The sequence below is a fragment of the Ovis canadensis genome, chromosome 12 (genome assembly GCF_042477335.2).
Source record: "Ovis canadensis isolate MfBH-ARS-UI-01 breed Bighorn chromosome 12, ARS-UI_OviCan_v2, whole genome shotgun sequence".
NCBI classification, from domain to species: domain Eukaryota; kingdom Metazoa; phylum Chordata; class Mammalia; order Artiodactyla; family Bovidae; genus Ovis; species Ovis canadensis.
Window position 1 is genome coordinate 73,611,381 of NC_091256.1, and position 15,537 is coordinate 73,626,917.

At 45.9% G+C, this 15,537-nt stretch overlaps 1 protein-coding gene across 1 annotated transcript in view; it reads left to right on the forward strand.

Moving 5' to 3' along the window:
* Positions 1–15,537, forward strand: part of LOC138415852 (voltage-dependent R-type calcium channel subunit alpha-1E) — a 305,764-nt gene that overhangs the window by 130,149 nt on the left and 160,078 nt on the right. The gene's annotated exons all lie outside the window — the stretch shown is intronic.

A 15,537-nucleotide genomic window follows, 5' to 3' on the forward strand; every position in this document is an offset into this window, starting at 1 on the left:
GAGGTACTGGACCTGTTGCTGTGGCAACACGTGGCTGTGATCATGAACCCATTTCATTCCCAGCAGATTTTGGCATGAATCAGTCTCTCCTTCTCACCCACCTTCTTTCTCCTCCCTCTTCATCTCTCCCCACACCCTTCTGTCATCATGCCTCCTCCCCACTCAACCTCAGACTTGCCTCAGATCTCTCTCTCTCTCTTTTTTTTTTTTCCACTCCTGGATACAGCAGCATAGCAACTGAGGCTACCCATGGCAGACTTCTTCTTTCTTCTTTTTTTTTTTTCTCTAGACCATTAGTTCTCAAACTTTAGAGGCATAGTCTGAAAAGCTTGTTAAAATACAAGTGGCTGAGTGCTGAGCTTCATTTGGAGGGTTCTGATCTGAAGGTGTGCCCTGGGACCCAAGAACATGCATTTCCAGCAAGGGCCCCCAAAGCTGCTGATGTTGGGGGAACCAGGGACCACCCTTGAGAACCACTGTTCTAGACTGTGTTTGTCCAATTTGACCTAGTTGTGGCTGGAATATTCCTTTACATTTCTATTCTAAAAGATTTGATTAGCTCATTCACCCACTCATACAACAGATATGAATTGAGCAGTGTTCAGAGTCCTGTAGCACGTATGCTGTACATTGAACCACAAAACTCTGTCCTCCAGGATTTCACAGATTTGTACAGGGGACTGACAAGTAAATAATCCTCACGCGGTGTGATAAATATTACAACCCCCTGCAAATGATAAAAGGCTTAGAAGTAGGCACCAGTCTCCTTGTACAAGGCAAGTAAAATATTTAGATGAGACAGATATAAATAATAGTGATTCATTCATTCTTTCTCCCCCCATCTTCAAGGGTTAAAGGGAACTGAACTTAACCTATTTAAATAACATTAATACATAACAAGTGTGGAGCGTTTTCTGTGTTTTAGTTATCAGACAGCTGGTGCGGTCCTCAGCCTGTCACTTAACTGTGCAGCCTCAGGCAGGTTAGTCAACTGCTCTGTGCCTCAGTTTCCTTATCAGAGAAAAAGGCTATGCTGCTAGTATCTGCTTCAAAGGATTCTTGAGAAAGTTAAGTGTGCACCTGTGGGCAGGATGTTACATCGGAATTGCTCCCCAAAGTGTGGACTCTTATTATTGATGTTGTGTGACCTCACGTTGAATATCAAGAGTCTGTCTCAAGAAATGCATACTTTTCAGACTCTGGCCAGGGTTTAAGCCAAGCAGTTGGTTTGGGGCTAGCTCTTAATATGTAAATTAGAGGATCTCAGGCCTAGTTGGAAAAGCCCCTGGGGCACTGGAGGGCCCTTTCTGGGTGATCAGGGTATTGGTTCATCCAGAAAGGGTAAGAGAAAGGCCCTGAAGGATGGCCAGAACTTTTCACAATGCATTTCTTCATCTTTGAGAAGATGGGGTTGGGGGGAGGGTTTCAGGCGGAGGAGTAAACGAATTTCCAGCTGAAAAAGCATCTCTACCCAATAAAGCTTAGGAGGACAGAACGCAACTCCCCATCTGGGATCTAGAGAGTTTCAAGCTTAGCTTTGACATTGAGAGAACCAGGGCCATCTTCCCTGAGAAATGCTCTCTTCCCCATCACCTTCATACCCTCTGGCCACTGCAGAGAGACTGTGTTTTTTTGCTGCTTTCCCAAAGAGGCTGCTCTCTCCCCTCTTAGTTCCCTCCCCCTCAACCCCCTCATCATCTACTGAGAGATGTGTTTCTCTCTTCCATTAGGTTGGCCAAAATTTCTTTGGGGTTATTCCGCAAAGTGTTATGGAAAACCCAAACAAACTTTTTGGCCAACCCAATAGTTTCACAATCAGGAAGAGTTCCCCTAATCTCTGCCTGGGGTCCTGGAGGAACCACAGTCCACATTCAAGTCTGTACTTCCACCTCCCTCAAACCCAGTTTTACAGCTGAAACTGTAGCTGGGTGTGATGGCAGAATCTGCAGGGTTTATTTTTAATTATTTCCTGGGTTCATCAGAGATAAGACTGATAGAGCCTTTCTTCTTTTGAAGAGTATTGGAGGATGAAGTCCTTCAGTGGCCAGATATACCTGGGAAGGGCTTATTAAGTGATAATCCCTGATAAAACCCCTCTAGGCAACCTGTGACTCTGCACTCTTAGTGATAAAAGAAACCTCTGGACATTTAATTAACTCTTTAAGAAATCCTCTTTCTCATCACCTTTTCTTTTCTCTCTTTTGCTTGTCTTAGATTTAATCAGAGCCGTGTGCTGTGCTGTTGCTTAGTCGCTCAGTCGTGACACATTCAGCGTATTAACTTCCTCATTTTTCATTCACTCTGAATAAAGTACCCACTGGGAACTAACTTCGGTTCTGAGGCAGATAGACAGAAAAAGAAGACCTTCTTGTTCTTGGGGAGTGTCAGCTCTTGTTGAGAAAGGCATACCAGCACGGGACAGAGTTGAGTGACAGGGTAGCCTTATGTGCAGAGAGTGAAGAGAATGGCTGACTCTGGGAGGGTTTCTGGGGGAAGGTAACCTTTAATCAGAGGCTTTCCAGGAGGAAAAGGCAGAGAAGGTATCCTAGGCAGTGGGAACTATATGACCAAAAGCACAGAGCTGTGAAAGAAAGTGGCATGTGGGATAACTGTAAGAATCTCGGTGTGGTCATGTGACCTGGTTATACAAGGAGGCGGGGGCTGTGAGATGAGCCAGAGAGGTTGGGCTGGGGTCTCTCGTGGTAGGAGATTTGGCATGGGGCAGGCTTTGGAAGGTTTTAAGCAGAAGAGAGACAGGTTGGAGAGATGTTGACAGATGAGAGATGTTGGTTAGAAATGATAACTTTGCCCTCCTCTGAAGACTGAAGCCAGCCGTGGCTGGAAGTCACTTGTCTCACTTAACAAGGTCACCCTGGCAACAGAGTGGCTGTTTCACTACTAACCAGGGAACTCTCTATGACAGTCTTCCAGCCTTATCGTACAGCTAGGGCAGAGAAGAAATCATTGCATTAAGGTGTTTCTCAAAGTTGTAGTAACAATATAATATTCAGATAGGATTTCAATATGCAATTGATGAGAAAGTTTTTTTTTTTTTTTTTTTTGCTGGCACTGCTGTTATAAATACCTGAATTCATAGCTTTGTTCTGATATGTTCTATGTTAAAATTTTTTATTTCTCTCCTTCTCTCTCCCTCCCCCACCATACAAGAGGCAACACCATGTCATGTCTTAAGAGGAAGTCAAACATGGGTTTGGATTTTGGTTCTATAATATACTGACTATGGGGCCTTGGGCAAGTCCTCAGGTTTTATGAGCCTGGATTTTGTTTTGTTTCTAAAACATGAAATTACAGTTGCAGCTCTCTTACACGTGGTTGGTATGCCTCTGGCTCAGTGTGCATTGTAGACTAGATGCTTAATGAATGGAAGCCTTGATTCTTTTCCTTCTCAATTACATTGGCGCCTTAGAGGATAAGTCACAGGAGAATGTGGAGATTAAAATGTTTTAATCAGGTCTTCTTGGTGTATACTTAGTACCTCCAGAAATAGGTTTCATTGGGTCCATGTTAGATTTGCCATCCAACAGCTCATATGCAGTCTTGCATGAGTCACCCAACATGGTTGATTTCAGCACCTTCTACTCTAATGTACAGCAATGAAAGTTGTGCAAAGAATGGTAAAGACCAAAAGAGATTTTTTTTTCCAGTGGTTACCAGACTAGGGGAGCGGTGAACATTATTGCTTTATTATCTGTATTCTGTTTCAACCTTGTTACTCCCCTAAGCCAGTAGGAATGCTCACAGTTGGAATACACCCTGTGTATCTCTGGGGAAAGAAGAAGAACCACCAAGATGAGAGTCTAGGAGGGCAGCAGCAATCAAAAGATGAGAAAAGGGAAGGTTTCAGGGGAAAGACCAGAGAATTCAAGTCCATGAGATAGAGGAGAACCACAGTGAGGAATCTGGGTCTGAGTGGGAAGGGACCCCACATCTGTTGTCTGATGTAGGCACCTACTCAAGTGAGGAATTCCCTCCTCAGTGTCCCTGACAGATGGTGTCTGGCACAGTGATTCCTATTCTTTTTCATCATGGCACACATAGAAAATAACATTTGTCTAACACTGGGGTGAGTGGACAAAGCTGCTCACAAGTGGAGGGGACCAGCCCTGGGGACTCAGGCTGAGCCAGGCTCTGCCAATGGCCATGGGAAGTGAGTGGAGTGATGATTTGGGCCCATGTGCAGCCCAGCATTCTTGGAGAAACTCTGATCCAGCAGGACAGATCAGACTTAAGAACCTCACCTAGATACTCTCAGACCCCTGAGTAATAAATAGGCATATTTATCCCACAATAAATAAATCATGGGACTGAACATTTCATTATCCCCATTACCAGCACCAGTGCAGACCCACGGAGCATGTTTTTAAGAGCTATGTCTCAAAGTCAGAAGATAAAAAGACATCAAAGCTATGATACCTTGCTTGCAAGCCATTCTTACCAAGGACTAAGAGTGGTTCCTGTGGCCACAAAATAAATGAAACTAACTGGCCTGGGGCTTCTTCAGGGAACCAGCTGGGCTTACCAGCCTTACATAGTGTTTGACACGCAGTCGTTAATTAAAACATGGATGTTGGATGATAAATTAATTTACCTGCTCAGAAGGCATTATGGAGGGAATGAAAGCCACAAAAAATGATTATGCTTGAAGCTCTTGAGTGTCTGCTGTTATGTGCTGTGCTGAATATTTGAGGTAGCTAAGTGTACTTGCTATGTGTCAACAGAGATGCCATTTTACTGGTGATATATTTATTTCCAGAAAGGAAACTCATATAGGCCTGTGAGGCAGAAGAATGGTAGTAGTGTTAAAGTCTGCCATTTAATAGCATTACTGAGGATCTCTTTGTTTGTAGGCATTAGTAGAGTGGATAAAGGATGTGATTCTGTTGATAAGAACCAGTCAGCCCTAGTGGAAAGGGAGGCCTAATACGTGAGAGAAGCAGAACACATATAAAGAGCATCTGTGAACAAGTACAAATAAAACCCAAGTGCAGCACTTAATGCTCTATTTTCAATTATAGGCATTTATACTCATGACTTAGCCTCCTTGTGGATACCAAGGCCCTCAAGGACTATTTTCCTTTCTCATTCATCATGTACAGAGTACACACTCAAAAATGTTGAATGAATATGCATGCTGCTACGGGGTGCACCTAAGTGCTGGGGAATTCTAGAGAAAAGTCGAGTGATGTGCTTCAGGGAATCCTTCTGGAGACTGAGCGGGCTTACTATGAGGGAACGCATGGCTTGGCAGAGAGGGAAGGTAGAAGGAAGAGCTCTAGGGTAGTGAGCAAATCCAAACATTTACATCCCCATTCAGGGTCTTCCAGGACCTGCTCCTCTGTAAAAAAAAAAAAAAAAAAAAAATTATTTTTGGCCCTGGTGAGGCTTCACTGTTACACTGGGCTTTTCTCTATTTGCAATGAGTGGGGGCTACTCTCTCATTGAGGTGTATAGGCTTCTCATTGTGGCATCTTCTCTTGTCGTGGAGCACAGGCTTCACTGCCCCGTGGCATGTGAGATCTTCCTGGACTGGGCATTGAACCTGTGTCCCCTGCTTTGCGAGATGGATTCTTAACCACTAGTCTGCCAGGGAAGCCTGGACCTGCCCCTGTCCATCTTGCCTTACTCACTGCTCCCCACGACCACTCTTTGTGGCCTCATCATTCCCACTTGTTTCCCTCTCTTGGACTGTCTTCCTCCATTGATGGGCCAGTCTACATCCTTGCCCTACTTCAAGTCCAGGTGAAGGCACAGCCCCAGGATGCCTTCCAGGACATCTCCAGCCTCACTCCTTTCTTCATGAAATCTGATAGCCATGTTCATAGCTCCATTCTCTGAACCTTCAGAAGTAAAACATCATCATGGTGTCCAACTTCAGGGAGCTTCCAAGGGAGAGCAGGAGGCTAGACTAACTACATACAAATGACCAGAGGGAGTAGGACCATATATTTAATCTCAATACTAAATGATGTGCGGGAGAATAGAAGGGCTGTGCCAGGTAGCCTGGGGGTCAGAAGTCCTAGCTGTGCTTCTGTAATCAACTAGGGAGCATCTTTCAGAAATCAGCTTTTTGATCTTTGGTACTTCATTCATAAAGTAAGGGACTTGTTCAAGATGTTGTTCTTCCTTCTAAACTTCAAGATGATGAGAGGTACAGAATTCATGTTAGACGAATGGGAAATAGAGATGTTTAACTGGAGGGGACAGGGGACTCATGGAAATACAGCAAATGATCGTAACCAGTAGGACTGACCTCTGAGGACTGTGGGATAGATCAGAGAACCATCCAGGGATTGGTTGAAGACCTGTTGCCCTGTGTCATGAGTCTTTCTAAGCTACACAAAACTCTCACAGTGCAGAGGGTCTGTCAAGCCTCATGCACCCTTTGTCCCTGGGCTTTAAAGGGAGGGTCTGCTGAGACTCGTGTCTTCTCTCATTCTCTGAGCTCTTTCTGGTGCTTGAGTTTCTTGCAAGAATACGTTCAGTCTCTGGCCAACCAGCGGTGTAGACTGGGTAGAAGGTGATGTGTGTTAGCTGATCATCATAAGAAATAAGCTCTTTATTCATTTATTTATTTTTGGCTGTGCTGCAGCATGTGGGATCGTAGCTTCCCAACCAGGGATCGATCCCTGTACCCCCTGCACTGGACGCTCAGAGTCTTAACCACTGGACCACAAGGGAAGTCCTAGAAGTATCCTCGTTCATTTTCTCTCTGAGTGGCCAACTTGGCCAACATGCATATGGCAGCATCAGAACAGCATACTCACCTTTTCCCAGAGGTGACCAGCATCTCAACCAACTGTCCAGCCCCCAGTGACCCCAGGGAAGCTGACCTCCCCAGCACTCTGCTGCAGTTGCCTGGCAGGAGGACCTTCCCTTCTCTCTGGCTGTTTCCCTATAGTACTCTGTTTTCTCTGACCATGAAAACAAAGCAAAACCCACTAGTTACTGCAGAAAAAGCTGCAAAGTATAGAAAAGGATAAAAATATTTTAAAATTAAATCACTAATTTCTACTCCTGCCCAGTTACCATCACTGTTACCATTTTCCAGTGTTTTGCCACAAAGGTTCTCTAAAACCCCACATATGACCCTGAACCGCATAAATAACCTGTACAGTTTTATTTGGAGAAAATGTAAAAACTCTTTATTATAGAAAAATTTGTGCATACACACAAGTAGAAAGAATAGAATATTGAGCCCCTGTGGAACCCAATCCCGGCTTCAACAACACAAGATCTTGAATAGATCTGTTATCTCCATTTTGGGCTTTTGGGCCAGTGATCAGAAAGGGAGGAGACAACAAACCTCACATAACAATGGTATTGGAATTGTTAAGATTTACCGAAGTGTTCTTCAGCACAGCCGGGCCCCGAGCTGTGTGGGTGTGAAGGCGCTCACTTGCGTGGACAAGGTCATGGCAGCCTTCCTGGTCAGATGCAGTACTGCTCATCCGCCCTCACTTTGACATTTACTTGCGTCCTCTTCCCAGGCATGTGGATGGATTTTCACAAAGACATCCATACCTGTCTGTCCAGCCCCAGTGGTGATCGCCACCCACGTCCAGGGTAGGGCAGTGCTTGCTGGTTGGTGATACTAAGCAGAGCTCCCGAGGCTGGCCTTGATGGCATCGTGCTGCTGCCTGTGAACATGGGTGGGAGAGCGGATTTTTCTGGCTCTCCTCCTGGGGCCACTGGTCAGAGAAGAGGAAGAATAAGTGGTGAAATGCCCAATAGGAAGTCCCCCTGGAGGTACTTCTGCACGTGGGTTAAGGTCCTGCCAAATCCTCAGTGACAGTTGCTGGCAGTCCAGGCAAGAGGAGAAAGTGGCCACTGGCCATCAAATCTGGGGGTCTGAAAAGGACCAGAATGCATGGAAAGCCTTGATTACTTATCTCAGGCCCCTGGCTAAGCCAGATGCCGCCTTTGGAGCTTGTCTGTGTGGGGAGACTTAGCACATTTATTAAATACACTCAGGGGTCTGAGACATAATGAAATGCTTTGCCTCCAGGACTGACAGTTTCCGCCTCCTTGCTGGGTGGCAGCAGGTGGCTGTATTTCACTCAGGCTCTGTCCTCATTCTTTCCACCTGCTCCCCCGACTCTGCTTTCTTGCCTGGGGTCTGAGAGAGATAGCTCTTACCTTCTGGCTGCCAGACCCTAGCGTTGGCTTTCTTCTTTACTGTGGCTCTGCCCTAGAAGGTGGTGATAGAGTGGGTAGGATTGCTATTAAGAGACCAAGTGAGATAATGGACTGTCAAGCGTCCTCAAGAAGTTGACCCCCTGTGGCTCTAGATTGTGGCCCCGTTACTTTGCTTGTCCAGACCTTAGTTAGTTTTCTCCTCTACCAAATGATGGATTGGGTAGGGTGTTCCTGTAATCTACTTAGATGGTGGCTAGAATTCCTGGTACATGTGATCCACAGGCCTTACCTTGCTTAATGGTCGTAGGGTACGCTGTACATCATACTTCCTTTCCCTAAAATGTGACTGTGGTCAAAGGGCAGTGGCTCTGCCTTTAGAAACATCATCTACTATCCATCTGGGTGGCTCAGGGGAAGAGTGTTACTGCTTTGTGAGGTTGGTCAAACTCTGATGAGATAACGATTTAATGCCTTAAGTCAGATTCCCTATAAACTGTCTCTGGGACAGAGATTTTTGTGGCAATGATTTTACTGATGGACTGCTTGCGGGGGAAGCCCAAACTGATAGGAATAGGTGAATAGGTCAGGAGAAAATACTAGACAGAGATGTGGTTGTACACATTTTAACCTGATGTCAAAACTGCACCATGGAGGCTGTCCCACGCAGAGGGGAAGGGCTGGGCTCGTTGACACCCCCACATCAGTGAGCTGTTGGTTCCAGGTCATGGCCCCCATGGATAGGCATAAACTCCCAGATTAGGAGGGTCTGTCAGTCGGGGGCCAACTTCTCAGGAGGATCCAGGTATGAGCCATTAGCAGCCAAAACTCAGAGCTGCTGGGGGTGCTGGTCCACCTGCTCTAAAGGAGACCACTGGGGATAGCACAGACTCTGCCATGTCCAGGCTGGTGAGAGCTGAGCAGGGAGAGGGTTCTTCCGAGTGTAAGTCCCTGAGCAGTGAGGGAATGTGGATGGCTCAGGACATTGAGTGAAATGTGAGATGTGATTTCTTAATTAGGCCAGCGTAATTGATGGGTATAGAAGTCAGGAGAACATTACATTTGAGGAGGAGATGGTTCCTAGGAAGGGATGTGAGGGAAGCTTGGTTTTATCTGGATGCTGCTGCAGTTATATACACTTTGAAAAAATCCACTAAGGGTGGTGCCCTTATGATTTATGAATGTTTCAGTACAACATCCACTCAGGTGCCTGGGGGCTGCTACTGCAAAGAGGCAGGAGTTCGGTGTCAGCGTTCCTTCCCTGCCCTCATTTTTCTTCTCTTGTGTCCCCTACCTCTTGGCACTTCTTAATCTTTTTTTTTTTTTAATTGAAGTGTAGCTGATTTACAACATGTTAGCTTTAGGTGCACAGCAGTTCAGTTACACACACACATACACACACACACACATCTATCCATTCTTTTTCAGATTCTTTTCCCTTACAGGTTATCACAAAACATTGAATAGAGTTCCCTTTGCTATATAGTAGGTCCCTGTCAGTTATCTATTTTATATATTATTTTACATGTAGTAACATACATATGATAATCTCAAGCTTCTAATTTATCCCACTATCCCCCTTCCCCCTTTGGTAAGCATAAGCTTGTTTTTTATGACTGTGAACACTTCTTAATTTAAACCTTTTCCTCCTCTCCCTTTCCCCTCCATGATAAACCTTTCCTCTGCCTTTCTAACCTCCGTAGCGATTGCCAAGGTAGTTTCTTAGACTCATGTGACGCTTTACTCTGAAAGCTTCAGCAAATCCTTTGCTGACTTCCTGAACCAGATCAGATGCACCTGCAGGTCAGCTCCCGTGAGTGGTCCTTCATCACCCTTCCCTCAGTTTAAAGTCAAACAGGCCGTGTGAGCTCACTTAATTAATGGGGGGTCTCCCCATTATACTACTTCATGTGGAGCAGGACCTGGGAGTGTTCTGCCCATCATTTATCCCCAGTATCTAGGAGAATATCTGTCCCCCAGTATTAATACATGGTCCACACATTTGTCATACAACGCATGACTTCTGGCACTGAGACGTGGACTTCAAGTCTCTTAGGAAGAAAAGGAGGTGTTCACTCGGTGCTGAAATGTAGTGCAGGCCCAGGGGAGGCCAGCAAGCTGGGCAGTGCTGGGTGCCCAGGTATCATACCATCCGGGAAGGCGGAATTGTGGAATTGTCTTTGGTCTCTGCCCCTTTCCTTTACTCCACTCTTGCCCTCTCTGAATTTTCTCTCCCTGGAGTGGTCAGCAGAGGCCTTGGGCTTTTTTTTTTTTTTTTGCCTTACCACGTGGCATGCAAGATCTTAGTTCCCTGACAAGGGATCGAACTTGTGCTCCCTGCAGTGGAAGTGTGGCGTCTTCACCACTAGACCACCAAGGAAGTCCCCTTGGACAGATGTTTTTCCTGAGATGAATGGCCTGGCTTCTTTGATAGCCCAGGACCGCTGCTCCAGCCATTCCTTGACTTGAGTTCAGTTGGTAATCCCAAAGTTTTCTTTGAGACCAGAGTCTCTAAGCCAGTAGTTCTCAATAGCAAGCCATTTTTGCCCCCCACCCCCACCGGGATGTTGGGCAGTTCTGGAGCCACTTTGTGTTGTCACACTGGGAAAAATGCTGTTGGCATCTAATAGGTAGAAACCAGGGATCCTGCAAATACAGTGAACAGGACAGCCTCCTCCTCCCCAACCCAGCCTTGAATCATCCAGCCCAAGATACTAGTGACGCACTGGCTGAGAAACCCTGATGGGGGCCAGGCGGGAGCTTGCCTGCTGGCACCTCCAGCCTGGGAAGCAGGTGTATCCGAAAGAGACCTTTTTTTTTTTTTTCCCCTCCCGAAGGACCCTTTTTTCCCCTGAAAAAAACCCTCATATTTTCCAAGTCCCAACTCATCAACCTCCCAATTCTGCAGCCATATGTCATTCAGCCTCCCTGGTGGAAGCTGCTCTGTGAAAGGCGTGGCCATCCAAGAGGAGGCTCTTCCGCCTGTTTTCCACAGAGCCCTGTGGAACCCTGATAGAGACCTTTTTCCAACTACAGAGGCTAGCGCTGCCTTCAGCCTTGCGCCAGGAAAGCCATAGGACCCCCTGCCTCCTGCCATCCCATCCCCATCTTTCTCTCCAATCCGGCTCCTCCCACCTCTGCCCTCCACCATCTCCCCCATCCCCCGGAGATTAATGTGATAATTGCCATGTGTGCCTGTTTGCCCAGGGAGTGGGTGGGCTCACCACCCCCAGTCAGGCAGGTTCCCAGAGGAACATATCCCCACTGTCGGGCCTGCTACCCGCTGAGTGCTCCCTGTGCAGGTGGGCCGCCACCCCCAGTGCTTTCTCTGTCTGTCATCACCCCCGCCCTGCACACGTGTGCGTGTGTGTGTCACTCAGGGAATTGGGAGGTGAGAGAGGTGGAGGCCAGCCAGCCTGTCGAGTCTAGGGGCTTGGGGACAGTGGGAAGAGACTCAACATCTTAAATAAGAGGACACTGCTCCAAAGAAAAGCTCTCTTCGGTACTGCTTGCCACAGAGTAGGTGTTCCATGAATGGTGGGGAAGGAGGAGGCTGGAATGCGCTGTCAAGCCTTCTTTGCAAGGAGGGGCTGGTTTATACTTTAGCTGCTCCACAATACTAGGCTGGGCAGGGAAGCTTCCACCGTGAGACTCTCCTGGAACCAGAAATCAATGGACTATGTTAGGAAAGGTCTTCTTTCTCTCAATCTTGCATGGAGTACTTAGGGTGACTCTTCTGTCCCTGAGGGAAGAATTGGTAGGGAGAATGAGGTGATGCTCCCACACCCAAGGTGCTTGGGATCACAGAAGCTGAGTGGGTGGGGGAGGTGGGTATTGGAGGGAGAGAAGGGAAGGGGAGATGCTTCCTCTCACTTAGGCAGCCCCTCCGCTCTCCCACCGCCTGCTGTGCCACAGATAGGCATGTCCCCCCCGAGAGGGAGCACAGTCACAACTCTGGAGCTGAACTGGTGACTTTCTGCTTGGCACTCCTGACTCCCCCCCTCATATGGGGTCAGGGCACTTGCTGCCTTCAGAGTTGTCGAGTGCTTTTCTCTTCTTCCATCTCAAAAGATACTGCAGTAGTTGTCTCTCCTACACTGGACAATTTTAAGGTTGTAATAATGATGAATCAGAAAGAGATTGAAACTCTAATTAGCGTCAGAAAGAACCTTGCCATTTTGGAGGAGGGAGGCGTGAAGTCCCAAGCTTGCCCACCTCCTGCTGAGGTTTGTTCCCTTGCCCTAGTGGACCTGTCATTGATCCACTGACAAGCACGGGAGGTGAGATTGTGAGGCCACCTGGAGAGGAAGGATGGGAGGGGAGGAGCTAAGAGGAAACTGGAGGGAGAGGAGCAAGGTGTAGTTAGGGTGCAGCGGGTCTATTAAAAGGTTTGTGAATAATCTAGGGGAGCTGTCAGGCTGCTTTCTCCAGAAGAACCTTTTAAGCTGTCAGTCATCCTTAATAACCCCCTAGGGCATGGTGCCAGCGTCCTCCCAGATATTCATTTTCTCCTTCTCTTTCCTTTCTCCTCTTCTTCTCATCCCACAGGCTCCAATACCATGGTGGATGACTTTTTTTTTTTTTTGGATGACTTTTTCAAATGCAATTCAGATAAAACTTGGGGAGAATATTGAATAAATTTATTTTTGGCATGTTTTAAACCTGAGAATCATTTCACTCAAATCGTGGTCATTTACTGATTGGCTGAGCACCTATTGTGCCAAATACTTTGCCAGGTGCCAGGTACAGAAATGAGTGGACAGTGAAGGCTCTTGCCTTAATGTAGGTTAAGGCAAAACCAAAACATTCTCACAACACACTGAGTATTTTAGAGAAGAGTTAGAAAGCATATCCCAGACTCTGGGCCTGTGAAGGGGAGTCCGTCTATCCCTGTATTTCATGGGCTGTGTTTTCTCATATGTTAATAGGTTTCTGTTGAAAAAGAGGTTTGTAATCAAGAATGCATATGAAATGATGGAGGAAGCAACTTGAATACTATTTCTTTGGGGTGGGTCTTCTCACAGGATAATGCAAAACTAAAATCTGCTGTGTTTCCTGAGTTTCTTTGATTCCAGAATCTCATTTTCCTCAGAACATGTGAGCATCTTACAGATCACTGGCAATAAGACCACAATTTGGAAATTATTCTTCACTCTGCAGCGTCTTTGGCAAATAGTCACCCAACTGAAATTGCTCTCACCATCCTCAAGACATAGCACAGTCACTCCTGGGACCAAAGAGAGCTTAAAAAGCCACAATTTCATCATTGCTATTGCTGACACCAATTAATGCTTATTGGCACTTGAGCCCTGATTAGGGTACTGGGAGCAGACTGAGCTCTGGCTGCCAAAGAGTGCTAAGGGTGGGGGTGACTGTCTAAGCTACAGAGTTGTTGAAAAGACACTTGCTCCTTGGAAGAAAAGTTATGACCAACCTAGACAGCATATTAAAAAGCAGAGACATTACTTTGCCAACAAAGGACCATCTAGTCAAAGCTATGGTTTTTCCAGTAGTCATGTATGGATATGAGAGTTGGACTATAAAGAAAGCTTAGCACCAAAAAATCGATGCTTTTGAACTATGGTATTGAAGAAGACTCTTGAGAGTCCCTTGGACTGCAAGGAGATCCTACCAGTCCATCCTAAAGGAAATCAGTCCTGAATATTCATTGGAAGGACTGATGCTGAAGCTGAAACTCCAATACTTTGGCCACCTGATGTGAAGAGCTGACTCATTTGAAAAGACCCTGATGCTGGGAAAGATTAAAGGTGGGAGGAGAAGGGGACGGCAAGGGATGAGATGTTTGGATGACATCACTGACTCAATGTACATGAGTTTAAATAAGCTCCGGGAGTTGGTGATGGACAGGGAGGCCTGGCGTGCTGCAGTCCATGGGGTTGCAAAGAGTCGGACACAGCTGAGTAACTGAATTGAATTGATGTCCATTCAAACCCCCTGTAGCCCTTGGCATCTAGTTCTTTTGTATCTTCCTTCTGATACCGGGAGTGGTTTCCTCTAAAGTCTGGCCCTCATCTTCTTTGTTTGCATTTGACTCACCAGACCTGTTGAACCAAAACACTGGCTCTTATATACTGAAATTGGCAGGCCTCTGCTTTTGTTCATTCAGTTCAGAAGGTATTTGTTTTTAACTCTTATTCTGCTTCATTTGCAAACATACCTCTCTCAATAGTGTAGGGGCAAGACAAAGAGAAAAGTTTGGTGAAGGAGGTTGCTTTAGAAGCTGTTTTTTAATGGAAAAATCTATTGTGCAGTGATAGTTGCCATGATCAGTGGGAGGCTGTATTTTATAGGCTGACATATTTCATTGGGAAGCAGAAGGAAAATGAGATAATTTGGGGGAAAAACAAGAAGAATGTCATAGAAGTCCACGGGAAGCAGGAAGATGATGAATCAAAATATGTTGGCAAAGTGAGAGGGAGAAAAAGGTACAACAGGGACAAGAAACACTGCCATAGAAATTCTTCGTTTTGCTAATTTAGTGTGTGAATTTTGGGCATGGCATTTGATTTGGATGGCTTGGCCTTGTTTCTCCAGTGAATTGGGAATAAAGTATCTTTCCAGAAACTGTTGAGTTTCAAACAAGTATTAAAAGTTTGTGTGTGAAAGAGTAGGATGGGATTGGGAGGGATTTCAAAGCCCTGTGTATGCAAAATGTAGTTCAGGTGGACCAATTAGGAAGATTTGGGGTTGATATCATGGCGAGAGAGGCAAGGGAAAGTTTAATTGAGAGATCCAAGCATTAGATGGGACTTTCAAAATGTTCCAAAACTGTTTCAAGGTGCTTAATGAGAAATCCTACCAAGAGTTGATTTTTTTTTTTTTTTGGTGGGGGAGAGGGGGAGTTGACTGAGCCACGTGGTATGATCCTCCCTCAACCCCTACCATTCAGAGGCCTGGCATCACACTTGTGGTATTAGAATCCAGAATGTAGATTTCCATGCGGGTTTTAGTTCATGATGTGTTAGCATTACAGAGAGAACAAGGGATCCCTTTTCAAATCTAGATTTATTCCTTGTTTTTCCAGAGCCTTCCCAGGGCTTGGCCTGGTCTAACTGTGTACTGTTGGACCATGATGGAAGAAAGGAAGCCAGAGCCCAGGGTCAGGAGCTGAGCAGGACATGGATAACACTCATCTCTCCAAAGCAACCTGTCAAGGTCTTTACCAGAATCCCTGGACTAAAATGATGGATGTACCTTTTGTCTTTTGAGAATTTGCCTAATTTAGAGTAGAAAGGCTTAGAACCCACATCACCAAACACTAAAACACTAGTGATTATTTGTGTGATCTTAGAAAAATAGTTGACCTTTCTGGACTGTTATCCATTGGGTGAGGATATTAGACCATTCAAATGCATGTTGTGT